This window comes from Gossypium hirsutum, chromosome D11 (assembly GCF_007990345.1).
Source record: "Gossypium hirsutum isolate 1008001.06 chromosome D11, Gossypium_hirsutum_v2.1, whole genome shotgun sequence".
Lineage (NCBI taxonomy): Eukaryota > Viridiplantae > Streptophyta > Magnoliopsida > Malvales > Malvaceae > Gossypium > Gossypium hirsutum.
Window position 1 is genome coordinate 12752952 of NC_053447.1, and position 14815 is coordinate 12767766.

At 34.4% G+C, this 14815-nt stretch overlaps 1 long non-coding RNA gene across 1 annotated transcript; it reads left to right on the top strand.

The window, feature by feature from the left end:
* The first annotated feature begins 12326 nt into the window (after positions 1 to 12326).
* LOC121223761 (uncharacterized) lies at positions 12327 to 13292 on the top strand. Its single transcript, XR_005921107.1, has 2 exons — positions 12327 to 12677; positions 12984 to 13292. It is a non-coding gene; the product is annotated as an uncharacterized lncRNA (long non-coding RNA).
* The last annotated feature ends 1523 nt before the right edge of the window (positions 13293 to 14815 follow it).

The following is a 14815-nucleotide window of genomic DNA, read 5'->3' on the forward strand; positions in this document are numbered from 1 at the left end:
AAGTCACGTGTTTACTTACCTCGGTGCAAAATATCGTAATTTTGCACTTTACTCCACTATCTTTTCTTTTCCTCGTTTGATATACTCTTCACGTCTTTCTTGATCTATAATAGCAAATTTAACTCGTTTAAAGTCCACATTTATTAAAATAATCCACCACTCAACTTTTTGAAAAATTACAATTTTGCCCCCAAACTTTTGCATAATTACATTTTTGTCCCTAAGCTCGGAAATTAAACTTCATCACTTATTCTTAAGTTTTATAACATGCTGAACATTTTTCCCTTCTATGGCCACATCAAATTCCCACTCTAACACATACTTTTGAATATTAATTATTTTTACCGATTATGTCTATTTACCCGTTTTCGCTTAAAATTGCTTAGCAAAAGTTGTTTAACATAATCTCTAGCTTCATATTCCACCATAAAACAGCAAAATAAACACATTTCACCTATGGGTATTTTTCCAAATATGAACCCTAACACGAATTAATGGTAGAATAAGCTAAACCAAGTTACCGGGATTCCAAAAACGTAAAGAACATTAAAAACGGGGCTTGGAATCACTTACTATGGAGCTTGAAAGCTTAAAACCCTAAATATGGCTTCCCCCCTTGCTGATTTCGTTCACCATGAAGAAGATGAGCATATTTTGCCATCTTTTTCCCATTTAATTCTATTTAATAACCAAATGACTAAAATGCCCCCATTTAAAAAAAATCTATTTCACCCATTTCTTATGTCTATTTTTTTCCATCAACTAACTAATGGTCTAATTACCACATAAAGACCTCCAATTTAAAATTTCATAACAATTAGACGCCTCTAAGATGTAGAACTCAACTTTTGCACTATTTACAATTTAGTCATTTTGACTAAATTGAGTGCCCAAACGTCGAAATTTTCGAACGAAATTTTTACGAAAATTTTCCGTGAAATTGTAGACCATAAAAATATAATAATAACCATATTTTCTCTCGTCGGATTTGTGGTCCCGAAACCACTATTCCGACTAGGCCCAAAATCGGGCTGTTACAACTCTCCCGCCCTTAAGGATTTTCGTCCCCGAAAATCTTACCGGAAAAGAGATTTGGGTATTGTTTCCTCATAATTTCCTCCGGTTCCCACGTAGCTTCCTCCATCCCATGTTTTTGCCACAGTACTTTTACTAAGGATACACTTTTATTCCTTAACTGATTGACTTCCCGAGCCAAAATCTTTATTGGTTCTTCCTCATAAGTCATATCTGGTCTGACCTCAATCTCTGTAGGGGAAACTATATGTGAAGGATCCGAACGGATACGTCGCAACATCGACACATGAAACACATTATGTATCTTTTCCAACTCCGGTGGTAAAACTAACCGATATGCTACAGGGCCAACTCTCTCGGTAACTTCATATGGTCCAATAAATCGTGGACTTAGTTTGCCTTTATGACCAAATCTCAGAATCTTATTCCATGGAGACACCTTCAAGAACACCTTATCACCTACTTGAAACTCAATTTCTTTTCTCTTTAAATCCGCATACAACTTTTGCCGATCTGAGGCAGCCTTTAAGCAGTCACGGATTATTTTTACCTTTTCTTCAGTTTCTTTCACCAAGTCGACTCCATGAATCCGGTTCTCACCGAGCTCAGTCCAATATAAAGGAGTTCTACACTTACGCCCATATAATGCTTTATACGGTGCCATTCGTATACTTGACTGATAGCTATTGTTATAAGCAAATTCAACCAATGGTAGATATTTCTCCCAACTGCCTTTAAATTCTAAAATACAACACCGGAGCATGTCTTCAAGGACTTGAATCACCCTTTCTGATTGCCCGTCAGTTTGCGGATGAAACGCAGTACTGAAATTCAACTTCGTACCCAAAGCTTCCTGCAACTTTATCCAAAACCTCGAAGTAAATCTCGGATCTCTATCCGATATAATAGATTTAGGCACCCCATGTAATCTAACTATTTCAGCAACATATAATTCCGCCAACTTGTCAAGTGAGTAATCAATGCGTATCAGAATAAAATGAGCCGACTTTGTCAATCTATCAACAATTACCCAAATAGCATCTTTCTTCTTTGGAGTTAAAGGCAATCCTGTCACAAAATCCATCGTAATACTGTCCCACTTCCACTCTGGAATCGTTATCGGTTGAAGTAAACCCGATGGTACTTGATGCTCAGCCTTCACTTGTTGATAGATTAAACACTTTAATACAAATTCCGAGATATCCTTTTTCATGCCTGGCCACCAATACAACTTCTTCAAATCATTATACATTTTCACACTACCTGGATGAACTGACAAGTCACCACTATGTGCCTCACATAAAATGGTCTGAATTAACTCATCATTTCTTGGTACACATACTCTATCCCGGAACATCAGGCAATCATCTGAACCAATTTGAAAATCTGAGTCAACACCTGCTTCACACTGAGCTCTCTTGGCTTGCAATTTACTGTCATTCTTTTGAGATTCCCGAATTTGCTGAAGAAATAACGGTCTAGCTCTCAATTCAACCAACATTGAGCCATCATCAGATAAAGTTAACATCGTACCCATAGCTCTCAAAGCAAATAAAGATTTTCTGCTCAAGGCATCAGCAACCACATTAGCTTTCCCGGGGTGATAATCAATCACTAGCTCATAGTCTTTGATTAGCTCGAGCCATCTTCGTTGCCGCAAATTCAAGTCTTTTTGACTCATAAAATATTTCAAACTCTTATGATCAGTAAAGATTCGGCACTTTTCACCATACAAATAATGGCGCCAAATTTTAAAAGCAAAAACAATAGCAGCCAATTCTAAATCATGCGTCGGATAATTTTTCTCATGCGGTTTCAACTGTCTCGAAGCATAAGCTATTACTTTGCCCTATTGCATTAACACACACCCAAGACCATTCAACGATGCATCACTGTAAATTACAAACTACTTCCCGGACTCAGGTTGCACTAACACTGGCGCCTCAGTCAATAATGTCTTCAACTTCTCAAAACTTTGTTGACATTTATCGGTCCATTCAAACTTGACATTCTTCTGCAGTAACCTTGTCATAAGAGAAGCAATCATCGAAAATCCCTTGACAAACTGTCTATAATACCCAACTAAGCCTAGAAAGCTTCTAACCTCAGTCACATTCTTTGGTGGCTCCCAATCAACAATTGCTGAAATTTTGCTTGGATCAACCCGAATACCTTCACTTGAAACTATATGTCCCAAGAATCCAACTTCACAAAGCCAAAACTCACTTTTGCTAAATTTAGCATACAATTTCTTTTCTCTCAAAACCTGCAACACAGTTCTCAAATGTTCTGCATGCTCAGATTCATCTCGAGAATAGATTAAAATATCATCTATGAACACCACCGCGAACTTATCCAAGTACGGCCAGAAAATTCGGTTCATCAAGTCCATAAAAATAGTCGGAGCATTAGTCAACCCAAAAGGCATTACCAGAAATTCATAGTGTCCATACCTCGTTCTAAAGGCGGTTTTCAGCACATCAGACTCTTTAACTCTCAACTGATAGTAACCAGACCTCAAATCGATCTTAGAGAACACTGTTGCCCCTTTTAGTTGGTCAAACAAATCATCGATTCTTGGCAAAGGATACTTGTTCTTTATAGTCACCTTATTGAGCTGACGATAGTCAATACAAAGTCTCATAGAGCCATCCTTCTTTTTCACGAATAACACCGGAGCACCCCAAGGAGAAAAACTCGGTCTTACAAATCCTTTATCTGTCAACTTTTGTAACTGAGCTTTTAATTCTTTCAACTCAGTCGGAGCCATTCGATACGGTGCAATAGAAATCGGTGCAATACCAGGTAACAAATCAATAGAAAACTCAACTTCTCTAATCGGAGGTAACCCAGGCAACTCCTCTGGAAATACATCTGGAAATTCACGGGCTACCGGCACTGATTCAAGCTTTGACTCAGTCATATCCGTGTTCAGCACATAAGCAAGATAAACTTCACATCCCTTCCTCAAGTGCTTCTGAGCAGACATATGCGAAATCACCATAGGCAACTTATTCGGCTCCTCTGTTTCAACCTGAAGAATTTCACCATTTTCACACTTTAATTCAAGAATTTTCTGTCTACAATTCACCTTGGCATCATGCAGTATCAACCAATCCATCCCCAAAATAACATCAAACTCATCAAATGGAAACAACATCAAATTAGCCAGGAAACAGTGACCTTGAATCATCAGGGGACAATTCTTGCAAACCTTATCGACTAAGACATATTTGCCTAAAGGATTTGATACTTTAACTACAAATTCAGTGTTTTCAACAGGCAATTTCTTACTAGATACCAAATTCACGCATACATATGAATGAGTAGAGTCAGGGTCAATCAAAGCAATAACATCAATATCATGAAGAGAAAATGTACCAGTAATCACGTCGGGAGATGAGGCATCCTCTCGAGCGCGTATGGCATAAGTCCTGGCAGGTGCTCTAGTTTCTAATCCTCCAGCTGCATCTTTCATCACACTTTTACCACTGGCTTTGCTTCCCACATTTCTCGGTGGTCTCCCTCTACTAACAATATCACCCGATCCAGCTCTTGACAATTTTTTTTCCTCTATTCTCTCAGGGCAATCTCTTACATAATGCTCTTGGGAACCACACCTGAAACAAGCTCGCTTAAATCCCTAACACTCACCAGTATGTCGCCTGCCACACTGTTGACATTCAGGTTTGGTGTTTCCTACATTGCCAACACTTGCTACAGAGGTAGCTCGAGTTGTAGCTCCCGAATACGACCTCCCACGGTCTCTGCGTGCATACCCAACTGAACCAGTCGGTCGTGGATCCATCCTTTTAAACTTCTTCGGATGAGATTGAAATGTCCTGCCCATTGACCTCTTCCTTACATCTCGAGCTTCCATCTCTGCCCTTCTCTTTTCTCTACTTAGTTCTTCAGCTTTACAGGACCGATCAACTAACACCACAAATTCTTTTAACTCTAAAATTCCAACATGCAATCTGATGTCCTCATTTAGCCCCTCTTCAAATCTTTTACACATAATAGCCTCTGTAGGTACACATTCCTGGGCATATTTACTAAGCCGGACAAACTCCCATTCATATTCTGCTACTGACATTCGGCCCTGTTTCAATCTGAGAAACTCCTTACGCTTCTGATCAATAAACCGCTGGCTTACATATTTCTTTCTGAATTCTTCCTGAAAGAAGTCCCAAGTAACTCTTTCTTTTGGAATCACCGATATTAATGTTTTCCACCAACGGTATGCCGAATCTTTCAATAAAGACACAGCTCATTTCAAACATTCCTCAGAAGTACAAGATAATTCATCAAATACCCGAATAGTATTTTCAAGCCAAAACTCGGCTTTTTCCGGATCATCATCAACATTGGCCCTGAAATCTTCAGCCCCATGCTTTCGAATTCTGTCAACGGGTGGTTTACTTGATCTCACCAATTCAGCACTTCGTGGAGCTACGGGTACCGGTTGAGGAATAGGAGGGGGTGGAGGAGGAGGAACATTCGGATTTACACGGACATATTCTGTATACCAATCACTCATCATCCGAAGGAAGGCTTCCCGAGCCTCATCCTGTCCATGTGTCTCATGTCTACTCTCTTCATGCGCGGTCCCTAGTGTGGGAGCCGGCGCGTTACTTTCAACATCACCTGTCACACTTCGATCAGGATCCATTTACTTTATAAAACAAAATTTTAAATTGTCAGAAATCATCACACTATCACAATATATTTATGGCATGTATAGACTGACTTTCACACATATTTTATTGGCCCGAGAACCGACAAAACCGTAGCTCTGATACCACTAAAATGTAACACCCCTTACTCGCATTCCGACTCGGAAAAGAGTATGAGGTATTACTAAGTTTTTTTTTTAAAAAAATTTCGACAGCATTTCTGCTTAATTTTGCTTAAACCTCCTGCAAATTTAAAACACAATCCAATATATATATCAACCAAACTCATTTATAATAATACTAACAATTTAACTATTAATGAACACCACATTTAAAACGAGGCATAACATAAGTTTACATGATGATTCCATATTTCATAGCTCGTCTATACATGCCATAAAATTTCCGGAGCGATAGTAGCAAAATACCCCAAGTGTGAAGGATAGTGTGGATGATTGTCTGACTTCGTTCCAAATTTCCGAGTTGTTGGAAGTCACTATAATCAAGGGAAAAATAAAATCGAGTAAGCATATAGCTTAGTAAGTAAGCACATGATAAATAAGTAATTACTCACATAACTACACCAAAATATAAACTTATTCATGAATAACTTCATTGTTTAGGCAATTTCCAGCAAACTGTTTTTCTGCATCATAGTCGCTAATTTATTTTTATCCAGAGCTACAGGGCTCAAAATTGAGTTCCGTAAATTTTCCCTGAAACTAGACTCATATACCATTTCACCATAAAAATTTCAGAATTTTTGACCCAGCCAATTAGTACAGTTTATTCATTAAACCTTCCCCTATTTCACTGCCCAATGGTTCTGACCCTTCCTCACTAAAATTCCCTTAACTCTCTGTAAAAAATTTTAAAAATGGTTTCACTTGTTTCTATTAAAAATAGACTCAATAAGGAATCCAGGGATATAAATTTCATGCCATAATTATTTTTGTACAATTTTTGGTAATTTTACAAAGTTAGAACAGGGGATCTCGAAATCAATCCAGCCCTGTTTCAGTAAAATTCAGATATCTCCAAAAATAAAACTCTTTTGCTTATTCTATTTATTTCATATGAAAATAGACACATTCAGCTTCAATTTCATATATTATTCAGCTTCCCATTCATTTTCCACCATTTATGGTGATTTTTCAAATTTACCCAACTGCTGTTGTTCAACACGGTTTATAATTAAATCGTTCCTTTTTCATTTTTGATATTTTCTCCCATCTCATACATGGATCGATTTAGGCCTCCTTTGGATCCAAATTTTGCATCAGTTCAGTGCGTTTTCTATTGATTTCTGTGCAACTGCTGCTTTGAAGCTCTTTGGATGGCCAACTTTCAGTGCAGTGGAAGGGAGTTCATCGCACCACACCCCAAAATTTCCACTGCTCTATTTCTGGCCAATTGAAAATTCAAAACTCCAAACGCAGTTGTCATTCTTTTTTTACCCCTTTTCATTTATTAATAAATTGAATAAAGAAAAGTAAAAAAAAAAACTTTGATGGAAAAAATAGAAAACGTTGATGGCTAAAGGAAAAAACATTTTATTATAAATTTATATTTTAATATTTTATTAAATAAATTAATAAATTCACATATTTTAATAATTTTAAAAAAAGTAAAATAATTTAAAATTTTTTATTATATATCAATTCTAATATGATGTCCTTAATAGTCATTTTTTATTCTCACCTCACCGTTACAACTGCGTTTGAATCCAAACACATACTTCACCGCTATTTCTAATCTCACTGCTACAATACCCAATCTCACCGCTATAGTAACTAATCTCACTGCCACCGCTGTTTTTAACCTCACCGGAGCTAAACACACCGCCCATCCAAACTAAGCCTTAGTATCCAACTCAATATTTACCCCATAAAATTTTCCACCATATGGCAATATTCACCTTCCACACTTTTTCGTTGAACACTCGGAATGTTAACCGTTATTGGTGGATCTCGCACTTAGCACCACCACTGAATCGGGGAATCAGTACTTAGCAACCCCTCGGGGGAATCAGCACATAGCAACCCCCTTTTCATTTCAAAGATACGGTGGATATCGCACTTAGCACCACCAATGAACCGGGGAATCAGCACTTAGCAACCCCTCGGGGGAATCAGCACATAGCAACCCCCTTTCACATTTCAAAGATACGGTGGATATCGCACTTAGCACCACCAATGAACCGGGGAATCAGCACTTAGCAACCCCTCGGGGAATCAGCACATAGCAACCCCTTTTCACATTTCAAAGATATGGTGGATCACGCACATAGCACCACCAATGAATCGGGGAATCAGCACACAGCAACCCCTTTATATACAACATACTCCGGCTTATTCCGAGTGTTCAACCCATAAACCATAAATTGCAACCCTTTACCACATTTCCCGATTTAACAACATTTTAGGATATGGCCAAACATTTATTTTAATTCCAAATAAATCTCAACATATATCAAATAATGTCAAAATAATACATTAAGTCACGTGTTTACTTACCTCGGTGCAAAATATCGTAATTTTGCACTTTACTCCACTATCTTTTCTTTTCCTCGTTTGATATACTCTTCACGTCTTTCTTTATCTATAATAGCAAATTTAACTCGTTTAAAGTCCACATTTATTAAAATAATCCACCACTCAACTTTTTGAAAAATTACAATTTTGCCCCCAAACTTTTGCATAATTACATTTTTGTTCCCAAGCTCGGAAATTAAACTTCATCACTTATTCTTAAGTTTTATAACATGCTGAACATTTTTCCCTTCTATGGCCACATCAAATTCCCACTCTAACACATACTTTTGAATATTAATTATTTTTACCGATTATGTCTATTTACCCGTTTTCGCTTAAAATTGCTTAGCAAAAGTTGTTTAACATAATCTCTAGCTTCATATTCCACCATAAAACAGCAAAATAAACACATTTCACCTATGGGTATTTTTCCAAATATGAACCCTAACACGAATTAATGGTAGAATAAGCTAAACCAAGTTACCGGGATTCCAAAAACGTAAAGAACATTAAAAACGGGGCTTGGAATCACTTACTATGGAGCTTGAAAGCTTAAAAACCCTAAATATGGCTTCCCCCTTGCTGATTTCGTTCACCATGAAGAAGATGAGCATATTTTGCCATCTTTTTCCCATTTAATTCTATTTAATAACCAAATGACTAAAATGCCCCATTTAAAAAAAATCTATTTCACCCATTTCTTATGTCTATTTTTTTCCATCAACTAACTAATGGTCTAATTACCACATAAAGACCTCCAATTTAAAATTTCATAACAATTAGACGCCTCTAAGATGTAGAACTCAACTTTTGCACTATTTACAATTTAGTCATTTTGACTAAATTGAGTGCCCAAACGTCGAAATTTTCAAACGAAAATTTTACGAAAATTTTCCGTGAAATTGTAGACCATAAAAATATAATAATAACCATATTTTCCCTCGTCGGATTTGTGGTCCCGAAACCACTATTCCGACTAGGCCCAAAATCGGGCTGTTACATCATCCCTCCTTGGTGTAGCCACTATCTCCTTCAATGGTGAATAACTTTCAGAGAAGACCCAATATGAAACTTTATCAACCTTCCAAAAGTGACTGTGGAACCATGCAAGTAAGAGCTGCGCACATCCAATGAATCTACCCTCCCCCACTCTCCGGCATGCACTCAGTGACCTGAAGGTTTCTGCCAAAAGTGCTGGGACTGGTGTAACTCTCTTATCAAGTCGACCAAATAAGTCAGTGACCGCCTCGTCAACATGTCCCAAAGCCTTAGGGAACACAACCAAATCATATATACTTAAAGCAAATACATCTACCTTCTTCCTCGCATCTGGGTGCGCTAAAATGAGGTCCTTCAAATTTTTCCGAGGAATGCACTTGCTATCCCCCTTTTGCTTGATCCGAGTTGTAACCCACTGCTCACTCATCCCTGTTATATTCATCAACCTCTTCAAAAAAGTTGGTGCATTTACAGGTTTCGAGTAGACTTTGTCCACTAGAATCTTCGAACACTGAAGTAAAGCCATGTATTCTTCTATTGTAGGCACCAAATCAACATTCCCAAATGTGAAGCAACTGTAGGCCGGGTTCTAAAACTGGGCAAGAGCTCGAAACAGACGCTTGTCTATCTTCATATCAAGTAAATAAGGCAAATCCCCATAATTTAAATAGAATAACTGTCTAACCTCATTATTTCACTGATTCCAAATCTCCTTCGACTCCTGCAAGTTGTTCTGGGTTACGCTAACATGGGTGAAGTCCTATAATTCTGGTACGTATCCTTCGGCCAAACTATGACCTTTTTCGCGCTGTGTCATCTCAACCCAAGTTTGAACAGTCACCTTATCCTCCACTCTATCAAGAAACCCTTTTTCCATGATAAGCTTTCTATCTAGCAACTGAATACGAACCAACGCCTTTTTATAATGAAATGCCATGTAATTGTAATACCATGCAATCAGAGTAAAACACAAAAAGTCAGTATCAATTAAATACAATACAACCAAGAAATAGTAAAAACTCCTAATTAGGTATCTACTAAGGTTAGGAGTAATTTAACCTAGGGTGAGTTCCTAAGGTTCACTTTATGTGGTTTGGCTTCTAGAGCACAGGTACCTGAACCAGTAGATTCCTCGATCCTCACCCATTATAGGCTCATATGGACCAAGTTCGGTTCAGGGGAATACATTTCCCTATGACTATATGGAGATGTAGATCTCATGGAGGCATATGTACAGATGTATCCCGAAAGCGATCCACTATCCTATACGGAGGTGAAAATCTCACGAAGGACTAGCTTCTCACTCCCACTTAGAAGGGTAAGACTAAACAGTCTTTATGTAATATGATGTGAAGTTATAAAACTTAATTTACAATAATCATACCACAAATAAATGCAATGAGAGGATCGTAATTTTTTAAATCAAATTTTCAATTTTTGACAATAATATAGAAAACAATCAATTTTACAGCTTGACTCTCTAATAGGTCCCCAGCGGAGTTGCCAAGCTGTCGAAACTATTTTTTTGATAAAACAAAAAGTTTAGTTGCCGACTTTGAAAAATGAAAATTGGAGTCGTCACCGATCCTTTATTGAGGTGTGATCAGCTTACATTGAAAACGATTTTGGTCTGCGAAATTTGAAAAAACAGGTTCGGGAGTCGGTTACGCACGAGGAAGGGTTAGCACCCTCGTAATGCCCAAAATTGGTACCGAATTGATTGTTTAATGTCTTAGTGTCAAAAATTTAAAAAAATTTTAAAATGCGATTCTTGTATTTAAAAACTTGTTTAAATCAAATTACATGTTAAAACCCTCTCATTCAGAGAAAAGAAAATGTCACACCCAATGCGTTAGGGCATGATATTTCATATCCTCAAGAATGAGCTTGTCCAAAAAACTCAAGCGATAAAATTTAAAAGGATATTCAATTGTTTAAGTCAGACGAAGAAATCGAGACCCAATACGTTAGAGTACAATTTCTCAGAATCCCAAACATTGAATATTGCCTTTTTTAGGAAAATCTTCATCTCGAGAAAGCAATATGTCATACCCAATGCGCTAGGACATAACATGTTGAATTCCCAAAAATGATTTTTTGTTTATGTGTTTTAAAAAAAGAATATTCTTGATTATTTAGGTTCAACTAGGAAAATTGAAACTCAATACGTTAGGGCTCAATCCTCTCGAAGATCCTAAATATTGAATATTGCATTATATTAAAAGCCTTTGAACAAAAAACAAAAAAAAAAAAGGTTTTAATGCTTTGAAGAAACCAAATATATTTTCCTTAAAAACGTGATAGAATGTTAATATACAACATGAAACAAATACTTTAATATGAATTATATATGTATATGTATTTACAAAATAAATGTATATATATAAGTATGATATATATAAGTAAAATTTGAAAATATGTATATGCATATATTAAAATATGTATATATATGTATAATATGTATATAAAAAAATGAAATATATATAAAAAATATTTATAATAATTTAAAACAAATAAAAAAAAGAAGTGTACGCATATACGTATTATAAGAATGTATGCATGTATTTAGAACTATAAAATATGAAAATATATGCGCATGTGTATATGTATTATAAAATGTATATATACATTTTAAAATTATAAAACACAAAACAAACAAAAAAAAATGTATGTATATATAATGAAAATAACTTAATATAAACTATATAAATGAAAATAATTTTTTATAATATGTATATATATAAAAGAAAACTTACAGTTAATGATTATTATAATATGAAATCAATAATATTTATATAAAGTGAACATAATTTAATATAAATTATATATATACATATATAAAATAGTATTATATTATATTTTAAAATAAACTTGAAATAAATAACGTATAGAATAAAATATTGTATACAAAAAAAAAGGGTAAATATATATACAAATACTATAATAATAATACTAATACTACTAGTAATAACAACAGTAATAATAATTATTATAATAACAAACTAATATTAAACTTAATTAGTAAAACAAATACAAAGGATAAAGTTAAAATCAAAACAAAATTAAAAAAAAAAAACGAAAACAAATTAAAACAAAGGACAAATTTGCAAAATGCGCATAACATGAAGGGCCAAAAGGGAAATTAATCCCGCCCTTCCAAAACGCTGTACAGCATTGGATTAAAATAAAACAGATTTAATATGTCATGGAAAAATTTGAAAACAAAAAAACAATAGTTTTGAAATGATGGAAAACATGAAAGGATTAAAAACGTAAATAACCCAAGAATGCCTAAAACCCATAAAATCCCTACTCCATTTGTAACAACAGCAGCCGCATTCATCCTCTCCCCTGCTCTTCACGCCTAAATTCCCCCTTTCAATCTTCGATTCAGACGAAGTATAGTAAGGGCATCGACGGCGCGCCAGCACTGGTAAGAACCTCTTCTCTTCCTCTTTACTTTTGTTTTGCGCACCCAGAAAAACAAAAAACAAATAAATAACCAAGAAAGCGATAAAAAAAATGAAGAAAATCACCTTCAAAATCAAACTGCTATATTTTTATTCCCTTTTGTACTTCGGTTTACACTTGATTTCTTTTTCTCTTTTTTGTTTCAATCTGCCCTCCAAAAAAAAATCTTGAAAATGGATCCGTTTTTATATGCGATCCCCCCAGAAAAAAACAAACCATATTTTCCTATTATCCTATTGCCCTCCCTGCTGTTCGTGGCTTGTTGCAGGTACCACTAGCGAGAAGACATGCGCAGAGGCTACTGAACGTGGGCGGTTGCTGCGACGTGGGGCATACGGCGCCGGTTTGCTGCTAACCACTTAGGGTTTCTATGTTTGGCTAATTTGGGCTAGTGCTATTGGGCCGAATGGTATTGGGTCATTTGGATTTGGGTTATTTGTAAAAATGGACTGTTTAGGGCACGTTTGGTTTGCTGTATTGGATTAGAGGTGTATTGGATTAGAGGTGTAATGGAATAGAGGTGTAATAGCAAATCAACTGTTTGGTTGAATATAATGGAATATAGGCGTAATAGTAATCTTGTGTTTGGTTGAATGGAATAGAGGTGTAATAGCATAATGGAAAAAACTAAAATGACTAGAATACCCTTAGCATAAATTTATTTTGGTAAATGATTATTGTTATTGTTATTTAAATTTTAATAAGATTATTATTATCAATAATAAATAATTTAATCATATTTAAACATAATTATTATTAAATATATTTTAATTAAAATATATAATTTAATAAAATTCTTAATAATCAATATTTTATCTGAATTTACTAAAATAATAATATATGATACTATAAAATATATTTTAACATAATTATTATTAAATATAATTTAATAAAAATATATAATTTAATAAAATTCTTAATATTAAATATTCTTATATGAATTTTCTAAAATAATAATATATAATACTATAAAATATAATTTAACATAATTATTAAATATAATTTAATAAAATATATAATTTAATAAAATTCTTAATATTAAATATTCTTATATGAATTTAATAAAATCATAATATATAATACTATATAATATAATTTAAAATAATTATTATTAAATATAATTTAATAAAAATATATAATTTAATAAAATTCTTAATATTAAATATTCTTATATGAATTTAATAAAATCATAATATATAATACTATAAAATATAATTTAAAATAATTATTATTAAATATAATTTAATAAAATATATAATTTAATCTAAAGTTTGAATGTGTATTTACCTAGCAAAAATCAATGAACTCTCGTGTAACTATAACCTTAATAATATATGATGTATAATTAATATTTCGTGACTAATTAATAGCATAGAGATAAATATAGTAATGACGAATTTATAGTATACGATTAAAATGCTAATAATTTATAGTATACAATTAAAATATTATAAATAAAATAATAGTAAATAATATATAAGATAAATTAACATATAAATAATTCATATATTTAGAAGGAATAAAGATAAATTTAGTGTGATAAAATACAACATTACTTTGAAATCAAGGTTGCGAATTAGTTTTCGTGCAAGCTTTTCCAAATGCTATATTAATGATATTGAACAAGTAGTAATGTAAAGCTCTTTTCTTATATCCTTCAAATACTTCAACTGATTTCTCCATTTATCAGCAAAATAAAAGCCATCCTGAGCAGCAAAACAACTTCCAAATATAGCATTTGATCCAGTCATCCTCATAAACAAACAAGTCAACCCCTATTACAAGCCTCAGTTCCCAATAGGCAATAGGAGAAAAACAAGATTCCAGTGGCAACATAATTCCAAAATATATAAACATGCATTTAAAAACTTTTAGATCTAACATCAAATTTACTGGCAATGCTGCAACAAAGCGAAGTGCCATCCTCTTTATCGGTATGAACAGAGAAATAGGTGTCTGGGCATAGCCCCAACAATCTCAATGCTTCCTCTACAACTTCGTCTAGATTCTCGCAGTAAACGCCAACATGATCACCTGTTTCATATCTGAAAAGGAAGACAAGTATGAGCTGGTGAAGTTCTCTATTATGTAGCATCTAGT